The sequence below is a fragment of the Mytilus californianus genome, unplaced genomic scaffold, assembly GCF_021869535.1.
Source record: "Mytilus californianus isolate M0D057914Y unplaced genomic scaffold, xbMytCali1.0.p SCAF_6, whole genome shotgun sequence".
NCBI lineage: Eukaryota > Metazoa > Mollusca > Bivalvia > Mytilida > Mytilidae > Mytilus > Mytilus californianus.
Genome location: NW_026262712.1, coordinates 51,213,173 through 51,230,839, shown reverse-complemented (window position 1 = coordinate 51,230,839; position 17,667 = coordinate 51,213,173).

Genomic DNA, 17,667 nt, shown 5'->3' with positions numbered 1-17,667 from the left:
AAATTGGTATTTCTGCATGTCTGTTATGTAAAACTAAAGACCATTAAATTGGTCTTTGCTACTTCTTTGTTATGCAAAAATATAGACTATTAAATAGGTATTTGCAACTTCTCTGCTGTGCAAAAATATGGGCTATTGCTATTTGCTACTTTTCTGCAATGCAAAACTATAGACTATCAAATTGGTATTTACTGCTGCTTCTCTGCTATGCAAAACTATAGACTATCAATTGGTATTTGCTACTTCTCTGCTTTGTAAAACTATAGACTGTTAAATTGGTATTTGCTGCTTCTCTGCTATGCAAAACTATGGACTATTAAATTGGTATTTGCTCCTCTGCTATGCAATACTATAGACTTAAATTGGTATTTGCTGTTGCTCTACTATGCAAAACTATGGACTATTAAAGTGGTATTTGCTTCATTTGTTATGCAAAACAAGACAATTAAATCGGTATTTGCTGTTTCTCTGCTATGCAAAACAATATAGACTATTAAATTGGTATTTGCTTTTTCACTACTGTGCAAAACTTTAGACAATTAAATCAGCATTTGCTACTTCACTGTTATGCAAACTCTAAACAAATAAATTGATATTTGCTACTTCACTGTTATGCAAAACTATAAACAATTAAATTGATATTTTGCTACTTCACTGATATGCAAAATTATAGACTGTTAAATTGGTATTACTGTGATTTGATTGTAAGTTTTGCTGTCCACCTATTGCATTTCATTCTAAACTCTGACAAATTGCAATTTGTCTCATCAAATCATACTGTTCAACTTGTGAAAAATTTTAACCAACTGCTAAAAGAACCAGTCAATCATCTAATGATTAAAGTGATAAAATAAAGCATACTTACAATCTTTTATGATTTGAATTCCACTTCACGGCTTCAATGAAACGAGTCACTGTCGTTACTTCTCTGCTATGCAAAACTATGGACTTTTGAATTGGTATTTGCTGTTTCTCTGCTATGCAATACTATTACTTGCTACTTCCCTGCTATTCAAAACTATGGACTATTAAATTAGTAATTGTTGCCCTGATGCAAAACTATGGCCTAAATTGGTATTACATGTACTTGGTTCTCTGCTATCCATTATACATAAAAGGACGGGTGACAAGAATTGAGTTCTGCATTTAAATGTATGAGTATAGATTTGTTGACTAAGAGACAATATGGTGTGTGCAATTAGGCGTTCCTTTAGACAATTCTTTATTAGATTAGCACCTGAAAAAACCAAGTTAGTACAAAGAAGAGCTTAATTATAAATAAGAAGATGTGGTATGAGTGCCAATGAGACAACTCTCCATCCAAGTCACAATGTATAAAAAGTAAACAATTATAGGTCAAAGTACAGCCTTCAACACGGAGCCTTAAGTTCATATGCCGTGACATAAATTTTATGGTCCTGTGTATCATTCATGGGTTACCAATTTGTCTCTTCATGTTAATCATCTAATCCTTCAGTTAGGTTAAGGCTAAAATTTGTAGACTGCCTCAATAGATTCATAAAATGTTGTGCAAAATTTCTGGGACAAAAGTATAAATGACACTTCACATTATGAAAGTCAGTAAACCTAATTAAGCAAACAGTAAAGGGACAACTACTTCATAAGTATTCAAGTTACCTATTTTCACTGGAAAGCATAAAACTCTTGTACTGATTTTTCAGCAACAGAGTTATGGTGACAAGACTTAGACGTGCTACTTCCTGTATCAGTGACGGCATCAACAATTTGTTGAAGTTTTAATAGGGTTAGTTTAAGTGAACTACTAATGGTATACAATTGAATAAAAATCAACAAACCTCATTGTTGGTCCTCAATGCTAACTCCGTACTTTATTCGGCCTTTTTAACTTTTTTTGATTCGAGCGTCACTGATGAGTCTTTTGTAGACGAAACGCGCGTCTGGCGCAAATACAAAATTACAATCCTGGTATCCATGATGAATTTGTTTCCATAAAGATAGTTTTGCCCCACACCCTCGGTCATGGTTTTTTTACTGAAATTTTATGACAGTTTAAAAGGAAAGCGGTTTTTATGATCTTTGTTATGGAGTTCTTTTAGCATCTGCATATCTCACTTCCATGGCGATCATATGGCCCCACTCCCTCAGTCTTTGAAATTTTTAAAGTTTATATTTTGTTTATCAGTTTAGTTTTGGTCCTTTTTGGTTTTATCAGCTCTTCAACGTATTTTAAGTATTTGTTATATATATTTTGGCCTAAAACATATCTGACGAATATTAATTTGATTTGCAGACCAACAACTGTGTTGCTCACATGGAATGAATGGCACTTTTCTTTTATAAGGGAGGGCCTTCGGCTGGAAACTTAATTGGCAATCCTAGTCAATTAAGATCGGAGTCGAACGCACCTGTTACATGTGGTGTTCGAACTCATAACCTCAGTGCTGACTCCCTGTCCGCACCGACTGGTGTTCATCTGCACTGTTCTTCGCGGTAAGTTTTGGAGCAATGCTTCGTTTTCCTTGGTACGTCTCAGAAGATCGACAACCTTTTCGAAGTAAAATATAAAATTATAAATAATCAAAAGTATATGTACACGCGACACAATCGTCATCTAGAAAATAAAAATATCAATGTTGTTAAAAAACAAATTGGAGTAACAGTCTCATTCCGAACGTCCTTTCTATTGTGAATTGTCATTATTTTGTATATCCTATTACTCTCAGACACATAAACTTGTATTTTCATTGTAATTGCCATTTTATATTCTCTACAAAATACTAATCTAAAGACCTTCTGTATATCGTTTCTCTACATAAGTCATCCTAAATCATACAATGTTTTGCAGAATCGTTTGTATTAGTGGAGCAAATCACACTTGAGTGAATTAATTGTCTTATCGATGCTGATATATCTATTCTATATACTATAATTGATCTTTTGAGTTTACGGAAGTGGCGGATTGAGAGGATAATGACATTTATAAAATGTGAAAGAGGTATGGCTTCTTTTACTTACTATTTATTTTTAGCAACGGTTGGTGAGACAAATGAATAAAATTGAAGAGCAGAACGACACGAAATGCCCGATAGAAGAGGCAAAGTTGTCTCCGGTTTAACAGACACTGTAAACCTGATATAGGGAGTCTCTAATTTCTGCATTGCAGACCCAAAAAAACCACAGATACAAATAAAACAATCGAATGATCCTTTTTGCAGTTTTATTTTGGGTGTTTTTTGGGGTGTTTTTTTTTTTTTTTTTTTTTTGTATCGTTTCGTTTTGTTTTTTATTTCTTTTTTGTGAAAGGGGCGTTTTTCTCCTTGAAGCCCCTAATTTTTGACGAACTCTACTCGATTAAACTTTTTCATTAATGTTGGAAAAGATCGACAACAGTCTAGTGGATATTAAGAGGTTATATAAATCAAAGCAATTTATTGTTGTTGATTGAGTTGATATTAGAATCTGATTACCATACCAATTTACCACAAGATCTTCCACAGCAGACGACAATCTGTGTCACGTGTTTATTATGTTTGACATTTAAAACGAATATCTAATTTGACAGGAGGTTAACCTTCTATTTTCGTGTTCTGAGGGACAAATAAACAATGAATGAATTCAATAGTGACTGTTTCTAATAATTTGTTTTAGATCAGTATTGTCTGTCATTTTCCCGCAAGATAGCGGGGAGACATGCGGGCGAAAATGATGACTGGTACAATGTTACCAATATGTTTATGATTTATCAACTAGTCAAATTGCGAACATTTTTTTTTTACGGAAACGCATGTGACAAAAAAATAATGTGTCATCCGATTGATCCTTGATACGGTGCTTTTTGTCCGCAATTTGCCTTTTGTCCGCTTTTGCTTTTTGTCCGATAATTTTGCTTTTTGTCCGACACTTTTGCTTTTTGTCCGTTGCTTTTTGTCTGTTTTGCTTTTTGTCCGATAATTTTGCTTTTTGTCCGACACTTTTGCTTTTTGTCCGTTGCTTTTTGTCTGTTTTGCTTTTTGTCCGATAATTTTGCTTTTTGTCCGACACTTTTGCTTTTTTGTCCGTTGCTTTTTGTCCGTTTTGCTTTTTGTCCGATAATTTTGCTTTTTGTCCGACACTTTTGCTTTTTGTCCGTTGCTTTTGGTCCGTTTTGCTTTTTGTCCGCTGAATATGCTTTATGTCCGATATAAAAATGTGTATATTTTTTGCAGGTTTCATTTTGAAATGATCGATCACCATAAATATAACGTTACAATTATCCCACTGAAACTACCAGCCCAATATCATAGTAAATTTGGCCATATCATCCTTTAGTAATGAGAATCTGGAAGCAAGAAGGATTCCGATGAACTCACCGGTCGCCAAATATGACTGCAATGGTTAACATAGAATAAAAAGTCGTAAAATACAATTTAAACTTATTCGTATATCAAAACCCTTAAAATTAGAAATTTTGATTAAGAATATCTGACAGAGATTAAGTGTTAAGAATGTGAAGAACGTCTTACTTAAACTATCGCACGACTCCTTTAATATTAGACCTATTGCCCATAACTGAAACTATTTTGATTTGTGTTTTGTGTTTTTGTTGTTTTTTTTGTTGTTTTTTTTTGTTGTTGTTGCTAATCTTGAAAACATAAAAGGTCAGAGAGAAACTTCGAAAATGTTTTAAAAAGTGTACTATCAAGACGATAACAAAAAAAAAGAATACATTTCTACCTTAGTCGGTTTAGCTCAAGTTGACGCCCTTTATGGCTCAGCTATTCAACATTTTTATCAGATTTTGTTTAGTCTCCAACATCACTGAAGAGATATTAATTGCTAAAATGGCTGGTGCAATAAAATTGGTACCGTTAATGTTATTAGAGACGACCTTAGGATTATTGAGAAGGGGTGTAGTTGTTTGGATAATTTTCATCCTATTTCATAACTAAATCCTGAATTGTCCTGTAGTTTGGAGGACAGACTAGTTATCTTAATGTTGACATGAAGATGGGCTCAGTTATTTATGTTCCATTACGGACATACAAATCTATCCATTTTTAAAATTCTCTTCACCAAAAATGTAAAAAAAGTAAACAATTGTCATTCCCTTACTGACTTTAATTACGACATTTGAGGGGAGGGGTAATTATCTTAGATAGTATTCATGTAAGTATTCTGGTGAAGATGAAATTCATTTTTGTTTCATTCAACGCCCAAGATGTTCACTGCACGTAAACATTACTGTGCTGATGAAAAAGATGTTGTTTTCTGTTAAGTAATGACGATATAATATATGACAAACAATATGTTAAAGCAACTGTCAAAAGAAATAAATCAATAACTGACGAATGACAAGAGCTGTCTCTCTCTATCATATATATTTTTTTATGTTCCAAATGAAATCCATACTGCAGATTTTTTTTTATTCAGCAGTATATTATATGAAGTTCTTAAAAACTTAAAACTCTGTGTTAGTACAACATGTATATGCGTGCAGAATTTAAACTGGTACTTTATGTCTTCTTTGATTTTTTTGTGCTATTTACTGACGAGGCGAACCCCTGCTACACTGATTTTTAAAGTTCGTTCAGTGGTTGTTATGTTGTAATACTGTCCCGATTTTCGGGGCAAATTGGACTGATTGAAATGAAAGGCTGTGTCATCTTTATGATGCTGCTGATATCGGTGACGAATTTCACTATACATGTATCTTATATCATGTAGTGCTCTCACACAAGAGTGGAAAAAGCTGTTGCTACATCAATGCGTGAGTCCTAAATTTAACAAATTCAAGCAATAAATGAGCTGAAATAACCATAATTATCATTCTTGAAAAACTTATCAGATTATAGGAATTATAACAGTGGGAGTCAGTCCTCCTTCTTAGACTACACAGTTATGTTTGCATTTGTACTTTTGTAGTACTTCTCATTTGAAAAACTGAAATCGACCCATAATAATGAAGCAATTTTCACAAATCAAGTACTATAAAATAATGATACAATGTTATGCATTACCGTTCCTCCATTTTTTTATCATTATAAAAGTAAACATACAAAAGTGATTGTGCATATTGTCAACATAGGCAGAAATGTTTAGTGTTATCGTGCATATTTATAATAAATTTTGCGTTTCTATATTTAATAGTTGAAGTTTGTAAGAAATAGTTCAAAGCTGAAATTTTAAATTATGCATATAACATAATCTATAACATATACTGAATGCCATAGAAAATGCAATGCTATTTTTTTTTTCTCCAAAAAAACATACTGATTTATTTTCAGCTCACCTAGCTCTATTGACCAAAAGGTTTTTTCTCATCACTTTGCGTCCGTCGTCCGTCGTCGTCGTCGTCGTCCGTTAACTTTTACAAAAAAGAATTCCTCTAAAACTGCTGGGACAAATTTAAACAAACTTGGCAACAATCATCATTAGGGTATATGATTTTTAAAAAATATGTCTGATTAACTCGCCTACCAACCAAGATGGCTAACATGGCTGAAATAGAACATACGGGGTAAAATTAAAGTTTTGTCTATTATTTGGAAAACCATTAAAAAGAGAGAAAATCTGACAACAGCAGGATGTTGAGCTCTACCAATTGTCTTGCATGTCAAAACTGTCAGATGATGTCCCAAAATTGGTTTCCATTCGCTAACTATAGTTTGCCTCAACCCAATTTAACTTAAACTTAAACACAATGCTTATTACCACATAACCCAGATCAAGTTTGAATTTTGGTGGCGTCACTTTTACTGTTCTTGAGTTATGCCCCTTTGCAAATGAAAAAAACTGCTGAATTTTTTATTCCCGTTCTTTAACTTTAGTTTGCTTTAAAAAAATGGTATGAAACTTATGTGCAATGTGTATTACCACAAAACACAAGTCACGTGTGAATTTTGGTGGCCTCACTTTTCCTGTTATGCCCCTTTATAAATGGGGAAAATGTTGACTTTATCGTTTTTGTTTTCTAACTTAAGTTTGCCTCAAGCAAATGTTATGAAACTTATACACAATGCTTATTACAACAGAAGTCAGATCAAGTACAAATTTGGGTAGTGTCACTTTTGCCGTCTTAAGTTGTGTCCCTTTATGAAGTTTTATGCAAACGGGGGCATTATCTGTGTCCTATGGACTCATTTCCCATTTATTATAGGATTCATTGTCCTTAAATGAAAAATTTTACCGTTTATTTTCTTTTTTGCCTACTATCTTGAAAATTATAATAGATACAGAAAAAAACTTTATGATGATCAGCAACATGGTCGAAATCGCTAATCGACTCCTTATTACAGTTAATGTCCTTTGATGATGATTTTGACCATTTTGTTTGGCATTTTTTGCCTTATATCTTAAATCTACAATAAAGACAATACGAAGTCGACTTCTTATTGGAGTTATTGTCCTTTAATGTAGTGTCTTTCGCATTCTTGGATTGTAATTAACAGAGAACCAATTTTTAATCAATGTAGCAAAATTTGATGCAGAAATGCAGATAACTCATGCGAATTTCATTTAAAAAAACATATTTATGAGATTTGAACATATAAATATTAATATTTTTACAAGCGTAGATTTTATTTTCTTTTATTTTTAATGCTTTTAAATTGGCATTTTTAGGGGAGATAACTCTGAAATATTGCATTTTCTGAAAGAGTCTACATAAACTTTTGCTAATTTAAATTTTAGCAGGAAAAAACGCACGGTGACCCTATCTTATCTATTGATATTCTCAGTGCATTTTCTAAAAGCTATCTTCTCGCATTTTGTTTTCAATTCTATCATTTAGTTTAGCTTCTGATCACATAATGCTGTTTTTTTTCCGTATAATCCATACAAAATGTGTCATTTTGTCACAACCTGTAGCTTGAGAAAATGCTCGGTGACCTATCATATTTGTTATATTTTTGAACATTTCACAATATATACTACGTTTTGGCAAAGACTGAACAAATTCTGTCATTTTTAATCTATACTCCCATACCACCTTAAAGACGATTTTCACCTGTTTTTTTTAGCGTTTGATCAGCAAGTCAAGATCTACTAACAAGTCAAATTTTGCCGACATAGTTAAGAAGACTGTGACCCTTTATAGGAGTTATTGCCCTTAAATGAGGATTTTTATCCTCTTTTGTGTTTTGAGCAAAACTAAAGAAGATAGAAGAAAACTAAACAGCACATGATCAGCAATACAAGATCAATAAAACAGATTTTGTCATGAGTTCTATTCTTGTTTACAATGTTGGAGAGTGTCCTTTGTTGAATATGCACATAGACCAAGGTAATCACGAAGGCTCTTTAGAGCCTCTAGTTTATTATTATTAGAACTATGTATAGTTGGTTAAAAATGACTTTTAAGACCAATGTCGAATACTTTTCGCTTGATAGATTTTTGGAACAGATGTGGAATGCAGGGTTATTTGAGCGGACGTAATTCGAGTTCGAACGTTTTCTAACTCAAGTATAACTTTCTTGCTTTTACTTTCGACATGTAAAGTTTAGCTTATATCATGAATTTAACGCCCTTATTTTAAAGAAACTTCAATAAACAGCAGACTATATGCCAGGTCTTTTTGACAACAAGTGGCAAACAATTTGGGGCGTAATTTAAGGAGGCTTTTCCCTGGATGCAATTGCTCGTAGACTGTATTTACCCTCTACAGTAGACCAAATTATCCACAAATTCCGCAAAAGGGATCTTTTAATGATAAACCATGTCCAGGGAGACATAAAGCACAAACGTCCAGCAGGACCGATGCATTTGTCTTAAACATCTCTGATATTGATTCCGAGTGGATTTCTAATTGGCACGAGTATCCATTGGTGTTCCTGGTAAAACCTTTGGAGCTATATCAGTTTGCGTGGAAATTAATAAAGAGCACGGCAACCTTTCCTTGGTGATATTTTAATGGCCGTCCGGTGTACAAAAATATCTGTTAACCAAAAACCATCTTATGTGTACCAAAGTCGTCAGTGATGGTCACACAGACAATTTGCTACCTTCGCGGACCAAAGTCTGGCTTTTCGCGGGATCCTATTAAACATATAGTGTTGTCGCTACCATGTGCTGTAGAGATTTCGTTGCACAACATGACAGAAACATTCTTTGTTAGGACTCTATTTTATAATTCGACATTGCATGTTTCATATACCCATTGTAGCCGAAAAATGATAAAGAAACATTTTTGTTTGATATCTACGGAGCCCCTTAAGTGCCAAAGATAAAATTTAGAATATTTGTGCGCGCGACTTTAAATCTTGTGCGCACAACGTTTTCACACTTGTGTACACAACTTTTTTAAACATGTGCGCACAATTTTCAAAATTGCGCGCATAACTTTTTTAATCTTGTGCGCACAACTTTAAATCTTTCATGGTTAAATTGAACTAGACTGAGTTATGTTTTAAGAAGCAATGTTTGGTTAAGTAAAACCAGATATCATGGATATCTTTTTAGTACCGGACTCCATGTGAGAATGAAGATGTGTTGTGTGCTTTGGAAAACTTTGCAGAGATTGACAAAATAAACCTTGCAGATTTTCTTGATAGCCACTCTTGTAAACAATGGGAAAACCTGACAATTTCAACCGAATCATAAAGGAAATTCCTCATTAAGAACTAGTTCAGCAACCAAAGTGCATTGTCCGGACTTGGGAACCTTGATCAATCCAACGAATTAACAACAGCTTTACAATACGCAACAAACGACTGTTAAGAACGTTTTGAGAAGCCTTATCTTTCTTGAAAACCTTTCTTCTACTGATAGAGATGCCATGCAGCACTTGAGAAAATGCAACAAAGAAATAGTCCAAGCCAAATTAAAATTGTTTTTATGATTTTGTACAGCGTCTGACTTAATGTTGAAAGAACAGGCAGATATTCCATTCAGTTTCTTTCACAAGATGGTCTGGGTCATGTGGGAAACTTTTGGAGGTAACAAAGAGCTACGAAAATTATCCCTCATTTAGATCAGAATTTAACTGTTTCTTTTCTATTTTGGTAATGGACATCATTTAATTACCAAATTGAAGTCTTGATGAATACATGTTTGTTTGCATATCAAAACGTATTTTTTATTTTTTTTTTATTTATGTTGATCATAATTGACTCTTTTTATTCATAGCCTAGTTAACTTGTACCAGAAACAAATATAACAAATAAATTCATTATGTGTAGAAAATAATTAAAAAAACTACCCTCAACTTTTATATCTTGCACACATATTTCCCAAATGGCTATACTGATGCAAATATTTGATTTATCATAGTATTAATATGTAGGTCTGTCGTCAATAATTGTTTGGTAGATAAGAAACAATGAATATGGTGTATAAATTCATGACACAAAATTTCTACATACACTTGACAAAGCCCAAAGCAACGGAACAGCAGTTTTATTGCTGTTCTTCATCTCAAAGTCACAGTGATGCTTTCAACGGTCTCACCGCAATGTAAGTTAAAGACGGAATTCTTTGCTGTATGTCTATAACGATACGGGACTATGTTAGGGTTTTTGATTGCATGATTACAAGGGCATTTTGAGGCTTACTATTTTATCACAATGTGTTATTTCTAATGAATAATTGGCTGCGTTATTTCATTGGTGTGATAATTTTATAACTGAAGGAAATGGTTTAATGACAACCAAAGCACAACAATGAGTTATTACATGATTACGCGCACCCCCTTAACAGAGACTCGATAAATCTTCATCTGTGTAAAGTAGTTGGGGCGATAAAGATTAATTTTGGTCCAAACATATAACATACCATCTGGGTATAAAGAAATGGCACACCACAACTAAATATTTGAACATGTTATAAAAAAGTGGATGTGGTATGATTGCCAATGAGACAACTCTCCACAAGAGACCAAATGACACAGAAATTGACAACTATAGGTCACCGTACGGCCTTCAACAATGAGCAAAGCCCATACCGCATAGTCAGCTATAAAAGGCCCCGAAATGACAATGTAAAACAATTCAAACGAGAAAACTAACGGCCTAATTTATGTACAAAAAATGAACGAAAAACAAATATGTAACACATAAACAAACGACAACCACTGAATTACAGGCTCCTGACTTGGGACAGGCACATACATACAGAATGTGGCGGGGTTAAACATGTTAGCGGGATCCCAACCCTCCCTCTAACCTGGGATAGTGGTGTAACAGTACAACATAAGTATCCTAAGTTACATACATTTCTTTTAAATACGAAGTTGTATTTGTTGTGCGCTCGAAGTTTACCGGATCAAGGTATGTCAAACAATGAAGTAAAAGCAGACAAAAATGGACTTTTAATCTGATTCCTTCATTTAAAAGTTTAGTTATAGTCTTGGTTCTTTAAGACATCTACACAAATATGTCCTTTTCATGATAATTTATGTTTAAGCCCTGTCAATATATCTCTAGCACCTTGGAAAGATGAGCTTCAAATGTTTGTAAAATGCTAGGACGAAAAAGGTCCTCTAATGACCCCTATTCTTTGAGGTTCCAGTGGATTGATTTACTTGATGTATAGGAAATTGTTACCAGGACCAAATGCAGATAAGAGTTTGATATTTGATTTTTTTCTTCAATTCTGAAAATAAAGGCATCAAAAAGGGTGGAAAGTCATCATTGTTAACAGCAGGTTGTTACTTATCGGTTCGAAGTTAGTTGAACGTATATGTCAGTCTAATTTTAAATAAGACATCCCCTATCTGCCACCTGATAACGTGATGGTGAGATTGATCTGAGAAGGGTGGGTAGCTATATTCTGACAGTCCACAAGTCATACTTCCCTATTTGTCAAACAGCCTATTTTTCCGACACTTCCTTTAGTCGACAGTCCAAAAGTTGACCAAAAAGACTGGTTTTTTTTTTTGCTTCATTAACCCTTTTTTCCAGAATATTTTTGGACGACAGGTTAAAACATTGTGTCTGTTTCATTCTTATCTTTAAATGAAAAATGCACGCATTGATTTCTGTATTTAAAATAAAAGTAGTTTTTAAGTAAAAAAGTTAGTTAAGTTGTTTAAACGAGTTAGTTAAGTCGTTAAAACAAGTTAGCTAAGTTGTTAGCTAAGTCGTTATAACAAGTAAGCTAAGTCGTTATAACAAGTAAGCTTAGTCGTTACAACGACTTAAAAATAAAACTCCAATCAAATAAAAACCAAAAAACTGCTAATTTTCCTAAAAAATACCAATTCAGGGACAGCAACCCCAAAACGCGTTGTCTGATGTGTCTGAAAAATTTCGGGCAGATAGACCTTGACCTGATGAACATTTTGACCCCCTGTCAGATTGGCCCTAAATGCTTTAGTTTCAGAGATATAAGCTAAAATCTACATTTTACCCCAATTTTCTATTTTTATACAAGGCGACCATCTTGATTATTGGGCGGGGTCATCGGATACTTTTTTTAAACTAAATACCCTAAGGATGATTTTGGCCATATCCGCTTTAATTTTGCCAAGAATTTCAGAGGAGAAGATTTTTGTAAAAGTTAACGACGACGACGGATGCCAAGTGATGAGAAAAGCTCACTTAGCCCTCTGGTCCAGGTGAGCTAAAAAAGCAAAACGGACAAAAAGCAACAGACAAAAAGCAAAAGTGTCGGACAAAAAGCAAAATTATCGGACAAATAGCAAAACGGACAAAAAGCAACGGACAAAAAGCAAAAGTGTCGGACAAAAAGCAAAATTATCGGACAAAAAGCAAAACGGACAAAAAGCAACGGACAAAAAGCAAAAGTGTCGGACAAAAAGCAAAATTATCGGACAAAAAACAAAAGCGGACAAAATGCAAATTGCGGACAAAAAGCACCGTATCAATCCGTATTCATTGCAAGGGATAAAAGGGATAGGGAATATTATTTTAAGTTAAAAAAAAAGAGAGGCGAAGGATACCAAAGGGACATTCAAACTCACAAGTTGAAATTAATCTGACAACGCCATGGCTAAAAAGAAAAAGACAAACAACAGAACACAAAGCACAAAGCACAACATAGAAAACTAAAGATTGAGCAACACGAACCCCATTAAAACTGGGGGTGATATCAGGGGCTCCGGAAGGGTAAGCAGATCCTGCTCCACATGTGGCAACCATCGTGTTAAAATTATTATACTTAAGATCATATATGGTCATACTCTAGTTAGTTCTTGGTATTCAATAGTATCTTGCAACATGATTTTTGATTAAAAAAATTTAAATCAGATATTAGCATATTCCTATGAGTACAAAATGTGTCTCTTTCATTATGAATTTGTTACTAACTCAACCCAACTTTACTTTATTAAGAATCATATGCCAAACGATAAACAGAAGGAGATGTAAAGTAAATGCATATGATACATTTTAAGGTGCACTAGCTGTCAAATTCATGTTCACCGATTTGACTCAAATTCTCATATTTGATTTAAAATCATGCAAAACATTTATCCAAATTATAAAAAGTCTAAAATAAACAATTTACAGGACATGGGCTCGATTATATGTAGCTTCGTTTCGTGTGTATTTTAGTTCACATGAATACGGATTTAATGAGATCGAATTATTCACTTGCAAGTGAATAATTCATCATCAATGTTTCTGAGCTTAATTTGACCAAATTGAACCATACTGGCTGCTAAAATCGAATTATTATTTCACTATTTCACTTTCATTAATGATTGAAAAAAAAATCATACTTTAGTTTTTTTTTATATATCTCGTAGCTATACACTGCTACTTTTGCAAAGGGACTATTTCTGTACTAAAAATCTGTAGTACTGGAACTTTACTTTTAATATTTAGTACTATTTCTTTACTTTAAAAATTATTGTAATATTTAGGTACCTGTATTTTACAGTACTTGATTTGTACTAAAAATTTTGGTACAGAAATAATACCAACTGTGATCACAATATTCCATGTTTGAAAATTCTAACTTTAAGAGATTTGAAATAGACAAACTTTCAAAATGCTGAAAATGTAACGGTAGTAACCAAAAATCTGTAGTACTTAAATTTCAAGTACAAATCAAGTACTGTAAAATACAGATACCTAAACATTACAATAATTTTAAAGTAACAAAATAGTACTGAATATAAAAAGTAGATTTCCAGTACTACAGATTTTTGGTACAGAAATAGTACCTATGCAAAAGTAGCTGTGTATAGTGCCCCTTTAAACAAGATTTAATGGGACATTTTGTATTGTTAAGTATAGCAGCAGTCTGTAAAGGCTTCCAACAGAAACAGGCATTTCACGGATCTGTCTGGCTTTTTTTTAAACAAATAAATCAGAATCAAAAAGATGTATGTCGTTTGGAACCACTATATTCTGATTGGTTGGTTTTATATGAATTTGTGGTTATTTGGTGCATCTTTGAAGACCGCTCAATATGTTTGTCGTTTAAACTACAATTTACAACATCTCTTTGATTTGGTTACCGTTCTGGAGTAGGTTTCACAAAAACGACTAAGATTGGTCGTAAGTCATGAACAATTCAGTATACTTACGATCAATCTTAGTCGTCAGTTTTTTTTTTTTGTGAAACCGACTCCTGAATATTTGGAAGAATGTTGGAATGGAAGTTAGTGCCTTATATCATTTTTATGACTATTGCCATGCAAAAAAACAGGAGAGACAAGGTACTCCTTAAAAAGATATACCAAAAGTTGTTAGGTGTCCGAGGTTTATCTAAAATTCAACAAAAATAGTCGAACCATATAGATCATGTACCATAAATATTAAAGACAGACACGTTTTGTGGTCTTTGAACGTCTTTTTCAACTGTGTGTTTAATTCTTAAAAATGAATATTATAGAAAAGAAGACCGTTTCTTTTGTTATGTTTGTACCTCTAAGTGAAATAGTTTTTTGATAAAGCAAAAGTTCAGTATTTTTATATTTATTACCATAACAATAACATTTTAAGAATATCTATAACAAAAATAAATAAAAACAAGCATTTTACACATCAACAGTCGTTAAGTCAGTTATTGTTGTATCATCATACTCTGTGGTGTTCTACTAGCTGAGGAGAAAGTCCATTATAAACCTGTTGGCTGTACTCTGGGTAAATGACGGGCGACATCAGTCCGTATCCATACATGAGTGACATCGGATCATAAATCTGTGTTGTTGGTGATCCTGGGTACTGGTGCTGGTAGTTTATATATCCAGGAAGTGTATGGGGATGACAACCGGTCTCATGGAGAAACTGTGCTGTCGTAGAAACGTGTGTACCTTTCGCCATCTTCTGCCATTCTGCTGTTCCAAATTTTTGTAGGCGTTTTTCTTTCATTCGACGATTCTGGAACCATGTTTTAACTTGTTGTTGACTGAGCTTCAGTCTTTTGGCCAGCATTGGTCTGTCTTCAACTGGTAGAAACCTGTTAGTTAGGAAACATTGTTCTAATTCTGTTATCTGTTTTGACGTAAACATACATCTTGCCTTTTTACTTGGTTTGTTTCTAATATCTGTAGAGTCATCTGAGATTGACGAAAGACTGTCAGTTGATTTGGTCTCAGATGATTCAAGACTGCTATAGGCTGAGAAAATTGAGTCGTCTTCTCTTTTCCTTTTAAGTTGTTTCTCCACTTTGGGATTGGCTAGCGGCAGCGAAATAGGAGTACTGGTCATTGGTTGAACAGTGGCTTGTAACTTCACTGGCGTATTATCATGCTGAAAATTGACGATGCTCTGGAATGTAGCGTATATGTTACCGACATGTTTATTCTGGTCTTCACTGGTACCTCTACTACTCTTAGCAAGCTCGTCGATGCTGAAGGACATCTTAGTTTGTTTTTGCACAGTGCCATGAGCCATGTTGAGAGAATGTTGTCAAATGTGAGTTGTTGATAGATAACTTGATAATGAGCAAACAGTGTCATGGGCAGTATTTATACCTGGTTGTGAAGAACACTCATCGCGTTAACAAAATACCTATCAAAACAATATTAGCTTCTATTGTATTCAGATACATTTTAATAATTAGCCATGAAAATCTATTTGTCTCTCGATTTACCAAGTTGAGCAACGTTGATTGCCGATGCCATTGCTTAGTATAATGTTTTAATGTAATTAATATGATTAATTAATATCTTCATTGCTTCGTAATTGTTATAATCGCTTTGACAATACTTAGATGACACCTTTTTAAACGTGTCGTCACCCAAGCTAAGCGCTCTATTTAGAAACACCAATTAGCCAATTAACTAATGAAATTCATCAATGAAGATTTCAATTTGATTAAACCACCGATGATAACAAACTGAATGAAAATGCACAGAGATGTATATCATATCTAAACCTCTATTCATTTTTTTTTTCACAAAAAAACTAGTCATGTAGTTATAATTATGTTTATTAAGATGTGGTTATCGGAAACGCACTGTATGCTACATGTAGTTTTCCTCTTTCCAGGATTATAGAGAGAGAGAGAGAAATGACAGATTATAGTAAGGCACCTCTCTGAAATGCGAACAAACTTTTTGAGAACAAAATATATATACATTTTTGGTCGTTTTTGTGAATTGACATCTCTCCATTACGTTTAAAATTTGTATAGACGTGCAACGTAAACACCCGTTTGTTTTATTTTATTTTTTGGGGAAGGAATTTATTTTAGTCTTTGGCAGAATAAATTCTTTCAACGATTGAAGGTTTTTTTTTATACCATATTTCAAAACGTATAATAATCTATTTTAACAAATCCTTCGACTATCATTTAATTGTAAAAACTTCGGTTGTTTTCAAGTTTTTAATGATGTCTTTAATTTTGATCTTTCATGCTGCATGTAATTTTACTCAATTAAAAAAAGATATTGAACATGGTTTTTTTATGATAAGTTAATAATATTGTTTCGTCGTAAAGAGTTACGGAGAACCGTCTGTCTCGTCTGAAAAGCTGTAGGACCAGTGTAAAAGTTTAAATGCTGACTTTCTTAAACTTAGTACATTTATCCGTAAAATACGTAAAAGTTAAAAAAAAAATCTAAACCTTTATCTTCAGATGCTATATTTTTTATCATTTAGAAGCTTTTGTCCAAGTTTCGTACTATTTCGTGTAATTTTGACAAAGTTATTCTTTCCTAAAACACTTTATTCATAAACCGCAGACTGTATCTAAATGTTTACTATACATTGTAGCGTCTACATCATTTGGTCTCTTGTTTGAAAGTTGTCAACGTCTCCTTATTTTTATACAAAACGTCCAGTTATCAGTAAAATACACAAAAAAAAGTAAGATTTCTAAAAAAAAAAAAAGGTTTATTTCTATTATTGGTTTTCTTTGGTTTTTGTTTGGTTCGTTTTTTTTTTTTTGGGGGGGGGGGGGGGGGGAGGGGGTAGGGAACGGTTGTTTGTTTTTTTTTTTCTTTCTTTTCTTGTTTTGGGTTGTTTTTTTGTTTTTTTTTGGTAAAGGGAAGGAAACAATCACGTACCTTTAGTGTATGCAGTAAATTTTTCTGGAATCTCTGGATTCGATGTGCAAATATTTTAGAATGTATTTTATATAAGAAGTTTCTAAACCTTTTATAGATATATCTGTAACAATAACTCACTCCAACATTGCCTTATTCTTTATCATTAAATTACTGATTGTCTATTATGTGTACTGAACTAAGATGTTTTTAAAGGGAAACTTCGCAAAAAAATGAAAAATTCATATTCTGTTCATTATGTATAAAAAAGCACAAATTCATAGATATTAAAGTTTTATTCTGCAAGTTA